At 35.0% G+C, this 19918-nt stretch overlaps 1 long non-coding RNA gene and 1 other non-coding gene across 2 annotated transcripts in view; both read left to right on the forward strand.

Moving 5' to 3' along the window:
* LOC136792388 (uncharacterized) overlaps positions 1-19918 on the forward strand; it is a 516901-nt gene that overhangs the window by 471935 nt on the left and 25048 nt on the right. The window lies entirely within an intron of this gene.
* On the forward strand, positions 13471-13537 carry LOC131740311 (small nucleolar RNA U54). The gene has a single exon (XR_009330901.1). It is a non-coding gene; the product is annotated as a small nucleolar RNA U54 (small nucleolar RNA).

Genomic DNA, 19918 nt, shown 5'->3' on the forward strand with positions numbered 1-19918 from the left:
ATTTTAAAATGTTGCTTTCCAATTATTTGTGTTGTTTAATTTCCAGGTATATATAATTTTATTAGCTTTTAAAATTTTCATTGATTACTAATTCAACAGATAGACACTTTAAAAAATTTATTAGTGAAGCCATCCATCTTGCCTGGTCATTTCTTGGGGGTCGTTTTTAATGACAGAGTCAATGTTTTTAACAGATAACTTCATATAACTATTTTTTTCTCTGTCAGCTTTCATTAGTTGTGTTTTTCTATAAATATTTTCATGTAGGATCTTCAGGATGTTCTTTTTTTCATTTATAAACTCTCTTGTTGATTTTTCTTTATACATATTCTATTTTACTAACTTAACTTCTTCTTGTTATCTTGTTATTAATTTCTTCCATCTATTTCTTCGCATTTAATTTTCTGTTATTTTTCTAACTACTTGAGATGATGTTTAGATGGCTGATTTTATGCCATGCTTTTCTAACGTATTCATTTAACACTATAAATTTCTAAGTATAGCTTGAGCTGAGTAACAACTTTCGATACGTAAAATGTTCATTATTGTTTAGTACAAAATATTTTACTATTTTCTTTGTGACTTCCTTGTTCCATAGTGTATTTTGAAGTATATTGTTCAACTTCCAAACTTTTAAGTATTTTATAATTATCTTGTCTTTGTTAGCTTATGATTAGAATATATTCTATATTATTTCAATCCTTTAACATTTGTTAAAACATTTTATGAGCCAAAATATGTTAAATTTTAATAAATATTTTATATCCACTTGAAAATATTCTGTACGTTGAGTGCCGTGTTCTAAAGCTATTAATTCTATTTTGTAATTTGTTTGTTTGAATTTTACTTATACTTAGTGAGTCTTTGATTTTTATAATTTCAATACATTAAAATCTCACAAAATATTTGTGGATTTATTTATTTTTCTGTTTAAAATTTTACGTTTATAATTTACATATTTTGAGTGTGTTAGAGATCACAAAGTTTTTCTGTAAAGGATGAGATAGTAATTTTTTTTTTTTTTTTTGTGATACGCGGGCCTCCCACTGTTGTGGCCTCTCCCGTTGCAGAGCACAGGCTCCAGACGCGCAAGCTCAGCGGCCATGGCTCACGGGCCTAGCTGCTCCGTGGCATGTGGGATCTTCCTGGACCGGAGCACGAACCCGTGTCCCCTGCATCAGCAGGCAGACTCTTAACCACTGCGCCACCAGGGAAGCCCTAAGCATTCCTTTTTAATTCAAGTGTACTCATTGCAATTTTTCTATTTTTTTGTTTATATGAAAACATTTCAGTCTCACCTTCATCTAGGTGAATACTAGGTTAATAGCAATTTTATTTTATAATGTTAAGTATATCATTCAATTTTCATCTGGATTTCATTGTGGTTTTCATTCAGTTATGTTTCATTATATTAACAGTTTCAGCTTATTAAGGGTAATATCTCACACTTTTGCCTTCAAGTAATACAAACCGACACAAATGAGATTTTAAAAATAGAATGTTTTGGCCCACATGTTTGCGGAGGAGTCAGTGATACAGGACTGGATCCAGGGCACGGTTGATGTCATAGGGGCTCACCTTCTCTTCATATCTCAGTTTTGATTCTTTCTGTGCTTTGCCACATGTTTTTCTTAATATAGCACAAGAGAGAAGTATGCTCAGAAATATCCCAGGTTATATCTTCATAGAGTCAGTAATAGATAACGTGTCCTTTCTTTTGCTAAGACCCTGGAGGATTTGGATCAACTTTATTTGTGTTTCAATGCCATCCATGAGCCAATCATTATGGCCAGAGTGATGGGGTAATATTATAGTTAGATAGGTCTGGGTTACATATTTATTGAATATTTATGTTTTGGAAGGAAATGGTATGGTGTTACCAGGGAAAAGAAAGAAATAAAGAAAGAAAGAAAGAAAGAAAGAAAGGAAGGAAGGAAGGAAGGAAGGAAGGAAGGAAGGAAGGAAGGAAGGAAGGAAGGAAGGAAGGGAGGAAGAAAGAAAGTGACTTACTAGGCATCCAAAAACAATAATACAGCATATTATTTAATTTATTTCTTTGTTTTACTAAATAGTATGCCAGCTATTTCAGAAAAGACTGATAGAATAATATACCAGTACAAGTTGGGTAGCTTCTGTGTTTCTTAAATAAATCACTTGCATTTGAATACTCACCTTAAGGTCTATTTCTGGAACCTAAGAGAGTTAGTAACAAAAGTGCTTCAGGGAAATGACCTCTATGAATGGCAGTGGATATTAGATCATTCACTCTCCAAATAACAATAAATATCCCTATTACTTGTAACATAATATATCATTGCAATTGCTAAGACTTTCACCTGCATTGCAACTTCTCTGGCATTTAAGAGGTACTAGGGGAAATAACAAGTATTAAGACTGTGGAATTAGTTGGTTGTTGTGAGATGCAATTTATGCATTGAAAAGGAAAAATGATAAACCCATACCAATTTCCAAATTGAGAAACTGTGAAAATCAGAATGCCTTCATGGCAGGATTTATAAGACCCCCATCTCCTGCAGTGGAAGGCCAACAGACTTCAGACCTAGTTGCAAGAGTAGCAAAATTTGAAAGAACAAATTTCTAGCCTCAACAAATCTCCCACAGAAAATTTTGGCCTTGAAAGGGAAGGAAGAAGACTTTGAGATTTGAGATAGGAAGGCCTGGGTAGATAAATTCAAGAACATCAAGCCTCCAAATTCTCTTTTACCCTGTGTGCCTGAAGAAGTGTGCTCAATCCCTGGGCAGAAGCTAGTATTCCTCCTTTCTGAAAGACTATGCAAGACTGAGGTAAAGGATGCAAGCCAATGACTGACCATCTTAATGCTCCAGAGTCCTTTCCCAATAACTGTTGGTGTCACTAGGAAATTAAATAGGTTTAAGGCGTTTCATGTCACAATTAGGCAAATAGTGTCCCTGATAATGAACAAAAGGGATTACTTACTGAATGATCTGAGCAATGACTATTGACAGAAACTAGGAGTAGCTATTGAAGATGCTGAAACAGCGTGTTGGAATATAAAGTTGGATGAGTTCAATTTTGTTTTATGGGGGCTTGTTCCCACTACCCAGGTTTAGTGCCCTCACCAAGGACCCCTAGAGCTTATATTAATATCCTGTTGTGATTGTTCTTGGAAACTTTTTTTAAAAAAATTGTGGCTCATATCAAAGTGGAGATAATGTCAAAATACATGAAGATAAAGCTAAAGGAGAAGTAAATGGAGAAATAGATATATCCACAATTATAACTGGGCTATCAGTACTCATCTCTCAGTGACTGATAGAACAAATTAAAAGAAAATCAATAAAGATATAGAACAGTTGAATGGAATTATCAACCAAATTAACCTAATAGACATTTATACACACTCCATTAAAAACAGAAGTATATTCTTTCTTTTCAAGTGCACATAAAACACTCATCTAAATAGATCATATTGTAAACTATATAAATAATTCTCAGTAAATGTAAACACTTTGAAATCCTTGAGAATATGTTCTCTGACAACAAAGGAAGTAAATTAGATATCAACCACCAAAAGATATTAGGAAAATCCACAATCATTTGAAAATTAAACAACACATTTCTAAATAACTCTCTCGTCAAATAAGAAACAAGATTAATTATAAAGTATTTTGAACTGAGTGAAAATGAAAACAGCATATCTAAATATGCTACGCATATGCTACGCATATGCTATGCATATGCTACGCAGCTAAATTAGTGCTTCAAAATTTATATTGTTAAATTCTTATATTAGAAAAGAATAAAAGTCTAATATCAATGATATGTTTCCTTCTTACTGCCCATGCACTGTCCAGATGGCCTCCAAACACTTGTATTGGTCTGTGCACTCATTTCTCAGCTTCTGTATTTTACTGTTCTAACGCTTCACACTTGGCAGACTTCTCAGAAGACTGCCCTTAGGCTCCTGGGTAGGCTTTCACCCTCTGTATAGAGTTAGAAATTCCTAGGAGTAGAGGCTTCCCTCGATGTGAAAATACGAAAGCCTAGCTCCCTTTCTTTGAGGTCTGATTTGTGCTCTATGGCTCCTTTTTGCATTAACCTGATGCTGGAATTCTCCTATAACTGTGACCTTGTTTGGCTAATTCTCCTTCCCTGTCCTGCTCTTCCTTTATTGATTTCTCCTCTAAGCAAATCTATAATTACTTGCTTTCAAAGGAATGCTTGTTTCAGGGTCTGCTTTGGGAAAGCTCACATTTGTAGTAACAAATTTTTGTTAATGAAAGTTCCTGATTACATATAATGTATTATTCCTGTTTTCATGTTAATGGAGAGTGAAAATCGGGTCATAAAAATGCATGTCTCATTCAAGGTTTATTATATTGAGGCAAAAAAAAAAAGCACTCTCTTTTATCTTTATAATCACTTAAGTTTGAAAAGAGTGTTGCATTAAAAGATTGAGTTCGTTTTACATACAGTGATATAAATTAATGCTCAAGTTACATAAGTAAGGGAAAAATCAAGGTGCACAATAATATTATAGTAGGCAATTTTTTAAAGTTATAATATTCATATAATATGCATTGTGTGTATACATGCATAGAATCATAGAATGTATCTGAAGGTCTAAAACAAAATGTGGTAACATTTTTGCCTCTTGGGGGAGTAAATCAAGGACAGAGACAGTGCAGGAGTGATAGGGACATTTACTTATGTTGTGAACGAAAATAAGTTTATATATATGTATATATACTGGGCATTTATATGTATTACTATTGAATGATGAACGTATGAATAAGTGAGTGATGCTTTAGTAAGTTGTATCTCCAACTTGTTAAGGATAAGATCTTAATTTGATATTTCCTTATATTTATTTTAAAGATGTGCAGAATGCATCTGTTCTCTAATAAATATATCATTGAGGGAGGGTTTTCTTATCTACAAATTTTAAATGACACTTTATTTTACATTTTTCCCAGAACAGAACAAAATCTGAGTATGCATATTTCACTAGGAATTATTTTATTTGCTGGTCAAAAATATCTATGAGAAAAACAGAGAGAGAGAGAGAGAGAGAGAGAGAGAGAGAGAGAGAGAAGGCTTATACCTCCAGATACACTGTCATTTAAGGTGAAGCAGGTGGCAATTGACATAGAGAGGAGAACCTGAGAAGGAAAAATTAAGAAAAATTACTTTAAGCCCTGTGAAGCCTTCAAATCACTTCATGCAGTGCTAAATATTAGAGACCTCATACATAACCGAACATTTGCGCTGAAGGGTATGCAGTTTTACTTCTGATGCAATACATCAGACTGTTTGAACAGTCAAGAGATATGCAAATTGGTATAGCTTGTCACAAATACCTACTATCTGCCCAGTGGAGCATCTCAACTTTGAAATGGGAGAGATTCACTGATCAAACCCTAACTATACTAACACATTTAGTTCACCACTCTGAAAAACTAAGTTTTAACTTTGGAACAATGAAGAAAATATCAATGGAGTGAGCACGAGTCATGGGAAAATGGCAGGGAAGGGACTTTTATCATTCGTTCAAAAAGGAATTTTAGGTTCCCTACAATCAATCATACAAAGCACGAAACGGGCACCTGAAAAGAGCAAGATCAGTAAGATACAGGAACCATTTGAATGAATTTTACAGTTTACAACTTTCCAGAAGTACAAGAACCCATGAAAGTAAGGAATAACAGAGCTAGTAGCGGGGGAGTCACCATCTCAGATTCTTCTTTAGTCATCCTGAGGCAGGGCACCTACGGGGCGAGTGTCCTGCTTTGGAACAATGAGTAGGACACTATGGGGAACAAAACGTTAAGTCACTTTTTTCTTTTTGAATATCGCACACAAATAAGTAAGCAACTTTTTTTTTCCTTCTTAAGAATATACTTAAAAAAAAAAAAAAAAAAATTAAAAAAAAATAAAAAAAAATAAAAAAAAATAAAAAAAAAAAAAAGAATATACTTAATTCATTCCGTCTACACCAGTATGTTAGGGGAAAATTGTGATAAATTAAACTACTGAATCCACATCTCTATCCCTCTGCTAAATAGAATGCCTAGAGCATCTTAACATATTCATGACCTCAAAAATATCATCAGCATAGAATTCAACCTGCTCATGATGAAAATTATCCATGACCTGATCACCTTATTATGATTATGTGTTTTAGTTAGTACACTGACAGAGCACCCACCTGTTTTCATCTTCCAATGCAGAGCTACTGTGCTTTGGCAACAATTCTTCCCCTGTTTAGGTAACGCCCTGGAGTGTACATTCAGACATAGATTAGTCTTCTGGTACTTTAAGCTGAAGGCCTGATTTTCACTTAATAAAGACAAGCAAATTGTAAAAAAAAAAAAAAACACACAGAAAATAAAATATGTACAAAACTTTCAAATGTTTCTTTTTTAAAAAAATTTCATGGTTGTGCCTAGTTTTAAACTTTACCTTGATAGGACATCCAGGCAAGTTTTCAAAAAGTGAATAAGCATTGCTTTATATCACTGTATTTTGCTCTATTTTATTTAATCTCTCTCTCTTTTTTCTGCAAAGAATCACACTTGCAAGAATTATGAGTATATGAGATTTCTTTGATTTTTTTAGTAGCTTCCTAAGCTGTACATGAGTTTTCACTACCAGTACAGGTGACATGCTATGCCAGATGTATTTTTTAACCCTTAGATCGGCTAACTCTTAAAAATAATGCTGTTCAACTAATGTGGATATTTAGAAACAAGCTGAATGAAAATCATGCAGGAAAAAAAATAATGACTTCATTAATACCAATTTAAGACCTGTTCTGCTAAGTTTCTTTTTAATAGTCATTCTTTTTTTTTCACTCTAAATTTTAACAGCATCATTTTCATACTCACCTGGAGATATTTTCTCTTTTAGTTCTCACTTTCATATTGCATATGCAAAAATATATATCTCAAACAAACAAATTGCAAAGCAACAAATTTCTATAGAAAAAAACAAAACATGAATTCCATTATGTAAATCAACATTTTTGAATCCTGGTGTAAAGTCCATACCAAATATTTTATTTGAAGCATTTGAAAGTTAGTTTCACAAAATTTTTTAGGATTATAGAAAGATATTCAATATTGCCTAGGAAGGACAAAATGACCTCATATTCATTATGATTGTGAGTAAAATGGAACACTATATTGTCTTTTAACCTTAAATTTCTTCTGATATATCAGAAAAGTTAAAAATTTGTATTTCCATTTATCTTAACACAGGAGAGTAATAGCAGTTAAGAAGATGCTATTGCCTGCAATGAAAAGAAAACACCAAATCAAACTCACTTTGTTCCTTCGTAGAATTCCAGCTTGGATGTAGTCAATGATCTGATGTTATTCACAAGAATCCAGTGGTTTTCCATCTCTTGCCTCTGGTGTCCTCATCATTGGCTCCAACCTCTGGCTTCACTCACAACCATAGAATATGCATACATCCTTCACATTAGTCAGCTCACCCAATTTAGGACTTGTACAGTCCTTCCAAGTAAGCAATATTGTAAATTTGGGATACATCATTCCCATGAATGTTCTTACATTATTACTACATGAGTAATTACCAGCAAATAACATAAAATATTGCTGAGCATTTTAAAATTTTATTTAATTTGTAACTAGCTCTAACTATAAACCTGATTTTGAAACCTGCATTTTTGTATCTCTTCTGTATGTTTCATAGATTTATCAAAGTAGATGTCTATAAATCTAGTTTTCCTTAAATTCCCATATAGCAGCTGATTCTATTAAATATATTTAATATTCTCTATTAGATAATTAATATAAAATTAATTATTCTCCTATAAATAGATAGTTCAGGAGTTGCCTTTATTTTTGGTACCATAAACAATCCTATAATGAATGTTCTCAGGTATGTCTCACTGGACACAGGTATGACTATTTTCCTAGGGTAGATACCTAGCAGTTGAACTGCTGAGTCACTTGGTAGGTAATGCCTACCTTGGTAAGTAATGCCCTTTCCCGAATGAACTTACCAACTTAGACCCTTACTAACTATTCATTAGAATCTGTATTAAACTATATACTTTCAAACTCTTGATTTTGTGAGACCTTATTAAAATTGGACAGTCTGATGGGTATGATAAAAATACCTACTTTTATTTGTATTTTCTGTAATAATAATGACATTGAATGACCTTTTTTGGTATTTTAATGGTCATTTATATAGATTTGCTCTTCTCTGTGTTACTTTTCTATGTATTTCGTTCATTTTTCTGCTGAATTGTCTTTTCTTGTTTCTTTATTGGAGTTCTTTTACATTATGGTGTTAATCCTTTCTTTTACAATATCTTCTACCAGGCTGTGCTCATTCTCCCTCTTTATTTATGGTGCTGTCGTAGAGATGATTTTAGTCTCATTGTATTTAGTCATATCAATCTTTGCCTACGATTTTGGTTCTGCTGTTTCTCTAAGCAATTCTACAATAACCAAAGTTGATAGAGATATTTTATAATGTTTACAGTTCAGCTTTCTGCATTCATGTTGCTTTAATTCATTTGATATAAGGTAATTAATTTGTATGAATAGTTTTTTGATGCCCATCGTCAAGGAGCCCAAGGCTTTCCCAAATGTTACGTAAAGCCATCTCTGCTACTTATAAAGTTCCTAAATATGCAAGTTGTTTTTTGAGCCTGATATTTTTTCATTGACCTATTTCTTGTCTCTTGGTCAAAGCCTACTGTATCATTGCTTAATATAATTCTTGATATCTGATAGTATGAGTACTCTGCACTTTGATTTTTTTTCCTATAAAAGTTCTTGGTCCTCAAGTCCTAAATTATAAATTTTAGAATCAGTCTTTCAAACTCCATGAAAAATTTGTTAGAATTTTTATTGTGTTATAGAAAACGTGATAGAAAATGTATATCTTTATGCTTTTAAATCTTCCTATTCATTAATATAGCATGTCTATCCATTACTGAGGTCTTCTTTAAAATCTTCTAAAATGTAAAAAAATATATTTTTCCCCATAAACTTTATGGGAAAAAATTTTCCCATAAAGCTCATGAATATCTTTTGTGAGATTTCTTCTTAGGTATTTTAGAGTTGTTATTGCTGTTGGAAATGGCATATTTCTATTACTTTTACTGTTGGTATTCATGAATGAGATTGATTTTGTTTATATACGAAAATTCCTGAGATCTCATTAATTCCAACAATTTGGTTATTGTTATGAGTTTTTATAATTCTAATAACCAATATTTGTAAACAATAAGTTTTAAAATTTCTTCTAATTATTTTAACTTTTAAATATTTTTTGATATTATTTTGTTGCCTGTATATATCAATAGATAAAAGCCATAAGCGTAGATTTGTTTTTATTATTCCTAATTTTAGAGGAAACGTTTTTTTAGTTTCACAATTCGTTGTGACATTTCAGCAAAAGTTTTGGGAAGTACCCTTAACCTATCAAATTAAGGAAATTCCATTCTATTGCTCATTTGCTAAGGTGTTGATTCTTATATACTTACTGAGTTATATATTTAATAACATATTGTTATCCATCCATTGAAGCTGACCACATATTTCTTCCCTCTTAAAATTGTATTATTGAGGCGAATTAGATGATATTAACCAACCAGCGTTCATTTCTTGGACTAGTTCACCTTAATCATGGTGGGTGTGCATGCGCTGTGTGTGTGTGTTGTGTATATTCATATATAATTTTATTTTATTTGCCAAAATTTCAAGTAAGATTGTGCATCATGTTCAAAAGGAGACTAGTCACTACTTCTCTATTCTCATATTGTATCTAACTGATTTTGAGTATGACGTTTATATTAACTTTATAAAATAAAATAAAAAAGGACAATTTTCACTTTTACTCTTCTCTGACTTACTTAAGACTGAGATTATCTCTTCTTTTTATGCAATGTTTTAGACATTTGTGGGGATTTTCTAAACTATTGGTATAAATTATTTAATGGTTAACTGGTATGTTACGGTTTTCTATTTCTTTCTCACTCAGTTTTGATATGTTACATGTTTTTATTCAAAGTCCATTTCATATACATTTCCAATTGTATTGGCCTGAGATTTTTCATATGATTCTCTTCGGATTTTTATAGAATTTTATAGGATTCTGTTCTATATTTGTAATCAAGTACAGTACCATTGCTGAATTTGTGTTTTTTGATCAATTTTCCAGAGTTTTATCTACTTCATTAGTCTTTTCAAAGAATCAGTTTTGGGGCTGATTTATACTTTCTATTATAGCTTGGTTTTCAATTTCAAATCTATGCATACCAGCATTATAATTTTCTTTATTCATCTTCCTAGAGATGTATTCCATTGTTCTTTTTCTAATTTCTTAAGTCATATATATATCTTATTAATTTCACTGAAAAAAATAGTGTATTTAAGTCAAATACAATCTTACCTACATCTCTATATTTATTATTTACATTTTGATGCTCTCTTTGACCAACTAGCTTTTTATAAGTATGGCTAATTATAAGCACTTTAGAAATTCCTGATCTTTAGGTTATTGTTTTGTAATTTCTTCCTACCTTAATTTATTTTAGGTCACAGAATAAGCTCTGAGTGGTTACAAAACCCAAATAGTTACTACATTATGTCTTTTGACTCAGTACACATTTACATTTTGCAAATGCTCCATGTGTGTTTGAGAAGTAGATGTTTACTCAATAATACATGTATGTAAAATTGAATATAGTCATGAGGTAAAGTTTGTTCATTGTGTTTTGCAAACTTTCTGGATCTTGATTAAATTTGTTTGCTTAATGTATCAGAAAGTTTTGTTATAAAATACTCAATAATTCATCAATAACTCATAATATTGACAATTTTTAATCAATTCAGGCAATCACATTAGGTACACACATGTTTATGATTATATCTTTCTGGTGAATTGTTGTTTCCCTACTCTTTACTTAAACACCTTTATGCCAAAAGTTTCATTTTTTCCAGTCTAATTTGTTACTAATGTGGCTCAACCAGCTTTGTTTATTTTTCTATTATTACTTTCCTCTATTCTGACTTCTAATGATTATTAAGTTTTCTTAATTTTATTTATTTTTTATGGGCATCTGGAGACTATTCTTTTATAGATTACTCTTAGTATTAATACTCCATGAGAAATTCACATTATAAATTATATAAGCCTTTTTACTTCCTTTATTAATCAGTATCTCTCCACTAGTCTTGAACAGACCCTAATTTAAATACTCTTAACTCAAATAGATATCATTCTATTTTAATTAATTACATTGTTTTTGAAGTATTTTTTCAACTTATCTCAAAGTATGTGTTATAGCTTCAAATTAGAAAAATAAATATTCCTTAGGTTGTAATGGCACTTTGTAATATTTAGGAACAAAAAAATCAGGGATTCTCTGGGGAAGAAACCCACTTTTAAAATAATGAGTACAATAAATAAAGGCAAAAATATGTATTTTCATCATCTTTTCTATCATCAATCAAACATGTTATTGAAAGACAAATAGTCAGGGACTCCTTAAATCTAATCCCACGTAAGCATGAACAGATCAGATGGAAGCATTCCATATTATTTTAGTTATTTAGCACTTATTCTGTTTCTATGACCATCTGCAGAACTAACAGACAAAGAAAAACTCAATGAAACCTCTTGAACTAGAAAGCTATATTGTTAAAATTTAAAGAACAAATAAATGTACTTTTCTGCTCTCCAAAGCAAAATTTCTCTAGGTAAAAAGAGAGAAGTGAATTATAAAGAATGTCTTTCTTAAAGATTAATAGCATATAACCCATAGGAAGAGATAAGAACTAAAAAACTATGAAGTCAACCATCATTGTCATTGTTACTTCTTCCTTTTGGACATCAAGTGATGTGAAGTTACTCTATTTGTCTACACTGCTCTGCAGCACTGTTCCCTGCTCATATACTCTGAATGGAATCACTTCTGTTCAAACATATCTATCCTCTAAAAACTTACTCATTTCATCAGTTTAATGTCTGCCATTTGTCCTAATTAACGACAATAAGATGTTACTATTTTTGCAAATCATTGTACCTTGGTACTTAGCAGTCCCTTAATGTTTCTGAATCCTAAATTATCGATCACAACTTGAATATGATGGCCACTGGATAAATTGGTTGTTATAAATTGGATTAAATTGTTGGGAAAGAAAATTCTTAATTATATTTTAATAATTTGAGATAGCATGGTAGGCTGTTCAGAGAGAGCATTTTTTTTTAACATGATCACGTTTTAATTGAGATAAAATGTGAAAGTCATCAATTACTCTTCCTGCTTGTAATGGTTTTTATGAAAACTATTGCGTTATTGAACTGTGGTATTATCTTATCATGGACCAAAAGCCAAATGTGATGGGTTAACAATAGGTTATCTGACATCCCTCTTTATTCAGGACAGGCTGAGTAAACCCAGCACTCCAGAACAATCATTTATGCCTCCTTTCATTCTTAAACATTTCCCAAATTGGACGATAGGTTACATGACCACTCCAGTTAACAAATACTCGTGATTAATAATTCATAGGATTTAGATGCGTGATGAATGGTGTAATTTAATTCAAATTTATTGTTCCAAATATGACGAAGGATGTATCACAAAATAAATTCTCATATCTAAACCTTTGGTCAAGTGCACAGGGTATGACATATCTGCCTAATTTATAAATGAAGTTTGTGAAACCACACTTTGGTTCACATTTAACAAAAGAAAACTTCTTTTCTAGTCCAAGTCAAAGGGTAGCATGAAATTATATATCTAAATATTTTATTTAAATATGTGGGGTATTTATTACCACCACTTACGAGTGAGACAGTTACTGGGTTGCAAGTCACAGAAAAGAAAATGGAAAAGGCAGTCGAAGTTTGCCTGAGACAATATGGCTGTCAGAATGTCTCTCACTCTACCCAGGCCCAAGCTATGGGGACACTAAGAAAAGCCCCTACAGCCCGTCTCTGCAAGGTCAGCAAATTTCTCCAAACTCCATTTCCATTCTCTTTCTCTGCTCTGACATCAGTTCTAATGCTATATGCCTGAATTTGCTTTTAGCTTCCAATTTTATTTCATTTCATGCCATTTCATCCCCAATACTCTGTATCTTGACAGTCTATTCTGCCCAACTACAGCATCCATCCACAGTCCTCAGAAAATGAGTCCAGGTTAATTATCTAGGCTCTAGCTTACCTGGAAGGTTTGTATAGCTTATAGTCCAGACAAGGGACTCAGAGAGCAGTTCAGCTGGTCCACTGTGCCCAACCATCTTGAACTGAATCATGCCTTCATACCGGTGTGCAGAAAATATTGAAAGCCATGGCTTATGTATTTTCCACATTGGGTAATAGGTGAACAAAGCTAGAATAGTAATATAAGGTATCTTCCTATTAGAACTGGTTCAGCAGAACCTGTAGACACCTTGTGATGATGAGCACACTTACCTATTTAAAGCATATTGTCATGGCGATGAGGAGACCATTACTGCGTCGAATTACGATGATAGCTTTACTTGCTATTCTGAGCCAGCAGCGGTTACAATTTGTTAGGTCAGCTTTTGTTGTGAATGAACTGAAATATAGTTTTATTCCCCTGTAGTATACGCTGACCTGATCAGAGGCGAGAAGGAAAAGAATCTCAAAGTGTAAGGATTGGTTCAGATGCCTACCAAGATTCTGAGAGTAACTACAAGGAAAACTCTTTGTGGTGAAGGTTCTAAGACTTGGGATCGTTTCCAGATAAGGATCCACAAGCCACTCATGGACTTGCTCAGTCCTTCTGAGATTGTCAAGCAGGTCGCTTCCATCAGTATTGAGCCAGGAGTCGAGCTTGAAATCACTGTTGCAGATACTTAAATCAACATTTTTAATAAATTGATAATCAGTTGTTAAAAAAATAAATAAGTAAAAAAAAATAAAGCATACTGTCAGCAGTCATTCTTGTCAGAGCCAAAATTGCACTGGGAAAAGTTAAACAAGTAAGAAATAAGCCTTATTTAAAACTATTGCAAGAGGAGACAAAGACCAGAATATAGTCTGAACTCAACTCAGCCGAAACAAAAGGCAAGAGTGTTATAAAATGTTGGAGTGAACAGAAGATTATGGGCCATCTGTGTTTGCTGAGCCTCGAAGGCCAAGAAAATTGGCTCACTTATTTTTGTGTTATAAGCAGAAATGTTATTAACAGAAGGCCTTGGAATCATTCCCAAATTAGGAACGTGGTATGTGTTCACTGAGCTGAATTAAATGGAATGGCAGTATAGTCCAGACAAAAATACAGTTACACAAGACCCCAGAATCCCAACATTAAACATTTCTCACTCAACACCAGTCAAGTCAGCCCCTTATCCTGTACAGATATATGCTAAGCAGTGACTCTGCAATCCAGATTTTTATCACTCTATGATGCCACCAGCCTCAGCACAGCCTCCAGGGTCATTGTAACAGGAGAGAAAGGAATGTAGGAAAGGCAGGATTTCATATGGACAGGTATATGTCACTTCCACTTCTCTTTTCTTTACCAGAGCCTAGGTGGTCCCAGCTGAACTGCAAAAGTGTCTCAAAAATGTGGTCTTGCCCAGAAGAAGAAAATGAATATTCAGCATCTTGAGACCATAGCATTTTTGTTTTTAATTTTTAAATTAAAAAAAAGTTTTGGCTGTGTTGGGTCTTCATTGCTGCACTCGGGCTTTTTCCAGTTGCAGCGAGCGGGGGCTACTCTTTGTTGCGGTGCACAGGCTTCTCATTGTGGTAGCTTCTCTTATTGCTGAGCACAGGCTTCAGGCGTAGGGGCTTCAGTAGTTGCGGCACGAGGGCTCAGCAGTTGTGGCGCACGGGCTTAGTTGCTCCGCGGGATCTTCCTGGACCTGGGATTGAAGTTGTGTCCCCTGAACTGGCAGGCGGATTCTCAACCACTGTGCCACCAGGGAAGTCCCACAGCATGTTTTAGAATTAAGTCAGCATTCAAGCCTGTACTGGGACTCTGTCGACCTGTCTGGGTCCACATTAAAGCAGTGGTTCCCCAAATGAGAAACTATCCCCATGAGATTGAGAAATGGAATATTGCCTGATGTATCCGTAAACAAAAGATGTCACCGTCATCAGTGATTGCAGCTACCACCAATGGTGAGCTGGTGAGCCCTGAGGAAACACAGGAAGGAAAAGAATACCTGCCATCTAGCAGCCTGCAGACTGCAGCCACTTCCCAGGGTGAGCCCTGAGGAAACTCAGGCTATAAAACCACAGGATACTGGCCCCAGATAGCTGAGGTGCATATCAAAGAAATGATTTCAGTGAGCTCAGACTCTTGAATTTTCCCATATATAGAAAAGCTCTAAATTCCTTAACTTGAGATATCTGGTTTTCTTTAATTAACAGTAATTTTTGACTTTCAGACTACCTGCTCTGTTGTGCAAAACTATATATCCTGGCTCCCTGCTCGCTTCCTCAGAGCAGTTCTCTCAGGTTTACTTGAGCTGTTGCCTGCTGGGCTTGTAGTGCTAAAAATTTCCGCCGAATAAAACATAACTCACAACTTTCAGGTTGCAAGGTTTTTTTCAGTAGACAAGATTCCCTTATTCCCTTAGAAGTAAAACGTTTTCACGGTCAAATGAGTTTTGAGAACACTGCAGACTCTATTTCTATATGAATTTACCATGTGCTTTTACATATCAAACTTTGAGAAGTCATACGGTAAGAAGAAAAAAGAAAAAAAAACTTTTCTAATTTTGTTTATCCCAATTTTTAGAAGATTATTTTTCCTTATTTTTTATGAATCATCACATCTGAGTTAACTATCAACATTAGAGTTAACTATTGCTCTGTGGAACATAGCCTGATAGTGAAACAGGAGGGAAGGGGGCAGGGCACAAAATTTAAAAGAATGACATAGCCCAAGGACACGACATAAACTGATTAGAAACAAATAGGCCCAAGAAGGCGGACGAGTCAACTTCCACTAGATCTTGAGCCTCAGTATACCCTCACTGCAACACATCAGTAAACTAAATGACACACCCACGGGTGCCATGACAGTTCCAAGGCCAACCATAAAGGTCAAAAAGTGTGTGGTGGCCCAATTCCTGGAAATCCTCACCCCTTCCCCAAAATAGCTGGAATACTTCTCCCACTCATTAGCCTATGAAATTACCCACCCCTATAAAAACTTACTACCCCGTACCCTGGGGCCCTCTCGCCTTCCAAGATGACCCACACTCTGTCTGTGGAGTGTGTTTCTCTCTAAATAAATCCACTTCTTACCTATCGCTTTGTCTCTCACTGACTTCTTTCTGCCATGAGACATCAAGAACCTGAGCTTCATTAAGTCCTGAGACCAGATGCGAGATCTCAGTTAAAAGACTGGGTTTGGGCTTCCCTGGTGGCGCAGTGGTTGAGAGTCCGCCTGCCGATGCAGGGGACGCGGGTTCGTGCCCCGGTCCGGGAAGATCCCACATGCCGCGGAGAGGCTGGGCCCGTGAGCCATGGCCGCTGAGCCTGCGCGTCCGGAGCCTGTGCTCCGCAACGCGAGAGGCCACAACAGTGAGAGGCCCGCGTAAGGCCAAAAAAAAAAAAAGACTGTGGGTTCAAGTCCCAATCTAAGTTGCAAAGTTTCAGCAGTAGCTTTCCAGCAGTTGTGATTTAATCCTGCCTGAATCACAGACGATAAAAATAAATTTCAAACAACCAAGTAACCTCATCTTATGGCTCAATCTAGACAATTTTTAAAAAATTCTCATTTTCTGTATTTATTATTTCCAATCTCTTAAATATTTTTATTATGACTACTGCTAATAAAAGTAATAATACTGTTATGAAAAACAGTTATTCATTTTAAAAGAAAACAGTTTTCAGGCTCTATTGATCCTGAGTTGAAAAATCAAGTCTTTAGGGCTTCCCTGGTGGCGCAGTGGTTGAGAATCCGCCTGCCGATGCAGGGGATGTGGGTTCGTGCCCCGGTCTGGGAAGATCCCACATGCCGCGGAGCGGCTGGGCCCGTGAGCCATGGCCGCTGAGCCTGCGCGTCCGGAGCCTGTGCCCCGCAACGGGAGAGGCCACAACAGTGAGAGGCCCGCGTACCACAAAAAAAAAAAAAAAAAAAGAAAAATCAAGTCTTTAAAGTTTCCACAGGAAAACATAGCTGTAGGCACTTTTAATTGGCAATTTAATGTACAGGTAACTGGGAGAATTCATTTACATTTCCATCTCTAGTACTTACATGCTGTTCCTTAAGTGTATAGCTTTAGTGCCAAGAAAATCTTTCCCATCCATGAAGTGAACTGCTAACAATTGCTCATTCTTTGCAGTGAGCACTGGGGATTGCCAAGAGAAAGCAACAAACTACAGTCCTTTAAATCACAAAGCAAGTTTTGTAATAGCCAATCTTGTTTCTTCAGATTGTCAGCGCGAGTTCGAATGCCCGCCGCACAGTGAGACCAAACAAACCGAAGCGTTGGAGCTTGTAGCAGAGAAAGGCTTATTACAGGGCCATGCAAGGAGACAGGTGGCTCAAGCTCTAATAAACCGCAAGCTCCCTGAAGGGTTTTGGCAAAGCATTTTTAAAAGCCAAGTGAGGGAGGTGTGTCGCTGTGTTTGTGATCAACTTGTGCACAGGTCTCTGATTGGTTGATGGTGAGGTAACACGGTGGTGTTCCAGGGATGAACATTATGAGTCCTTAGGATCCAGGAGGCCTGGTGCTGTGTGCTAAGGGTCATCAAGTAGTTAACACCTTCCATTTGGTGGTGGTGGGGGTGGGGGGTTCACATCTGTAAAACAGCTAGGAAATGGGCATCAGATACTGTTATCTAAGTACTTCAGAGAGGAGCTCAAGCAGAGAATATGGGGAAGGCATGTCCTGGGAAGACCCCAGAGGGTCCTGCTCAGTTACAAAATATCTTTCTTTAAAAAAATCCTATTTCTGATTGACTCCTAGTGATCGAGTAGTGACATGTATCTGTAATTTTTTGACATTTAGGTTTGTTCTCTTCTTGAGGAACTTGTGTAGCGTAATCCCTGCTGAGATTTGATTTTCCCAATACCTAATAAAGATTGTACTTTCCTTGGAAAAGTCTTTTTCTGCCAAAAAAAGTCTACTTCTTTTAAACCACAACATATTTAAATTTTCTTAATCCTAGATTTTAATGATTCATAGAAGCATTTTTTACTTTTCGTTTATGTTTTTCTTTTTTACAAAAAAAAAAAGCTTTGTTGCCATAATTTTCATGCCATAAAATTTATTTGTTTTAAGTGTACAATTCAATAATACTTACTAAAGTTATAGAGTTGTGCAACAATCACCACAAGTTAATTTCAGGACATTTCCATTATCCCCAAAAAGAAACTTCCTGCTCATTCCATTCCTCATCTCCACTCCTACCACCAGGCAGGCATTCATCTACTCTTTGTCTCTATGGATTTGCCTTTTCTGTACCTTTCATATAAATGGAATGATGCAATATGTGGCCCTTTTTGTCCAGGTTCTTTACTGAACGTGTTTTTGTGTTTCATCCATTCATGACATGTGTGAGTACACTTCATTCCTTTTTATTGATGAGTAGAATTCCATTGTATAAATGTGCCACATTTTGTCATATTCTCAATTGATGGACACTTAGAGTGTTTCCACTTTCTAAAAATATTAGATTTACTGAGGTATACTTGACAAATAAAATTATAAGACATTTAAAGGGTACATCCTGGTGATTTTTTATGTGTATACACTTTAAAATGCTCCCCCAGCTAGTTAATTAACAGATCCATGACCTCACATATTTATCTTTGCATGTGTGGGTGCGTTTGAAAACAAGTATTATACAATATGGTGTTATCAATTACAATCACCATGTTTACATTATATCCTCAGCTCTTACTCACTTTATAGCTGAAAATTTGTACCCTTTGACCAACCTCTCCCTATTTTCCCCACCCCCAGCCCCTGACCACCACTTTTCCACATACAATACTTATCTTTCTGTTTTCCTGTTCGATTTATTTTACTTAACATAATACCCTCAAGGTCTATTCATGTTATCACAAATGGTGAAATTTCCTTCTTTCTTATGGCTGAATAATATTTTCCATTGCATATGTGTGTGTGTGTATAGATCACTTTTTTATCCATTAATCTATTGATGAACACTTAGGTGGTTTCCATATCTTGACTATTGTTACTAATACTACCATGAACATAGGAGTGCAGGTATCTCTTCAATATCCTGTTTTCATTTTTGGGGGGATATATATTCAGAAGTCGGATTGTTGGATCATATGTAGTTCTATTTTTAGTTTTCTAAGAATCTTCCTCAAAACATTTTTTACCTCTTAAAAGTATTTTTGACAATAAAAATAATAAGTAACTGCTGTGTGCCAACCACTACGATATGAACATTGAATACATTATCACAGAAAGAGATGTGGCTTATTATTTACATATTTTTTCTAACTTAAGACTCTGGGGACTGGACCAGATAAATGTTAAACATCATTAAACGTTCAGATTTTCCTCTCTTATTATGTTTATCTATTTTCATGAGTTGATCTTTGCTCCTAAATCTAGGACTCCTACAATCTTATCCATCTCCGTAAATGACACAATCCTGCTATTTGCTCTGACCCAAAACTTTGGTGTTCTCTTGGAGTCCGCATTCATTTATTAGGCAATCCTGGTGACTCTATTTTTAGAGTACAACCACTTATCATTTTCACTGCTACCACCTTGGCCCAAGCCACCATTACCTCTAGCTGAGATTATTGTAATAATCTCCTCTCCTAGCCCACATCCCTTTTTATGCCATTGCCCCTCTTCAGAATATTCTCAACAAAGAAGTGAGGATGACCTTCTATGTCAGATCATATTACTTCTCTCCTCAAGACCACCCAATGCCTCTTCTATTTCCTCTCTTACCACACTGTCCTCA

The sequence above is a fragment of the Kogia breviceps genome, chromosome 13 (genome assembly GCF_026419965.1).
Source record: "Kogia breviceps isolate mKogBre1 chromosome 13, mKogBre1 haplotype 1, whole genome shotgun sequence".
Classification (NCBI taxonomy): Eukaryota; Metazoa; Chordata; class Mammalia; order Artiodactyla; family Physeteridae; genus Kogia; species Kogia breviceps.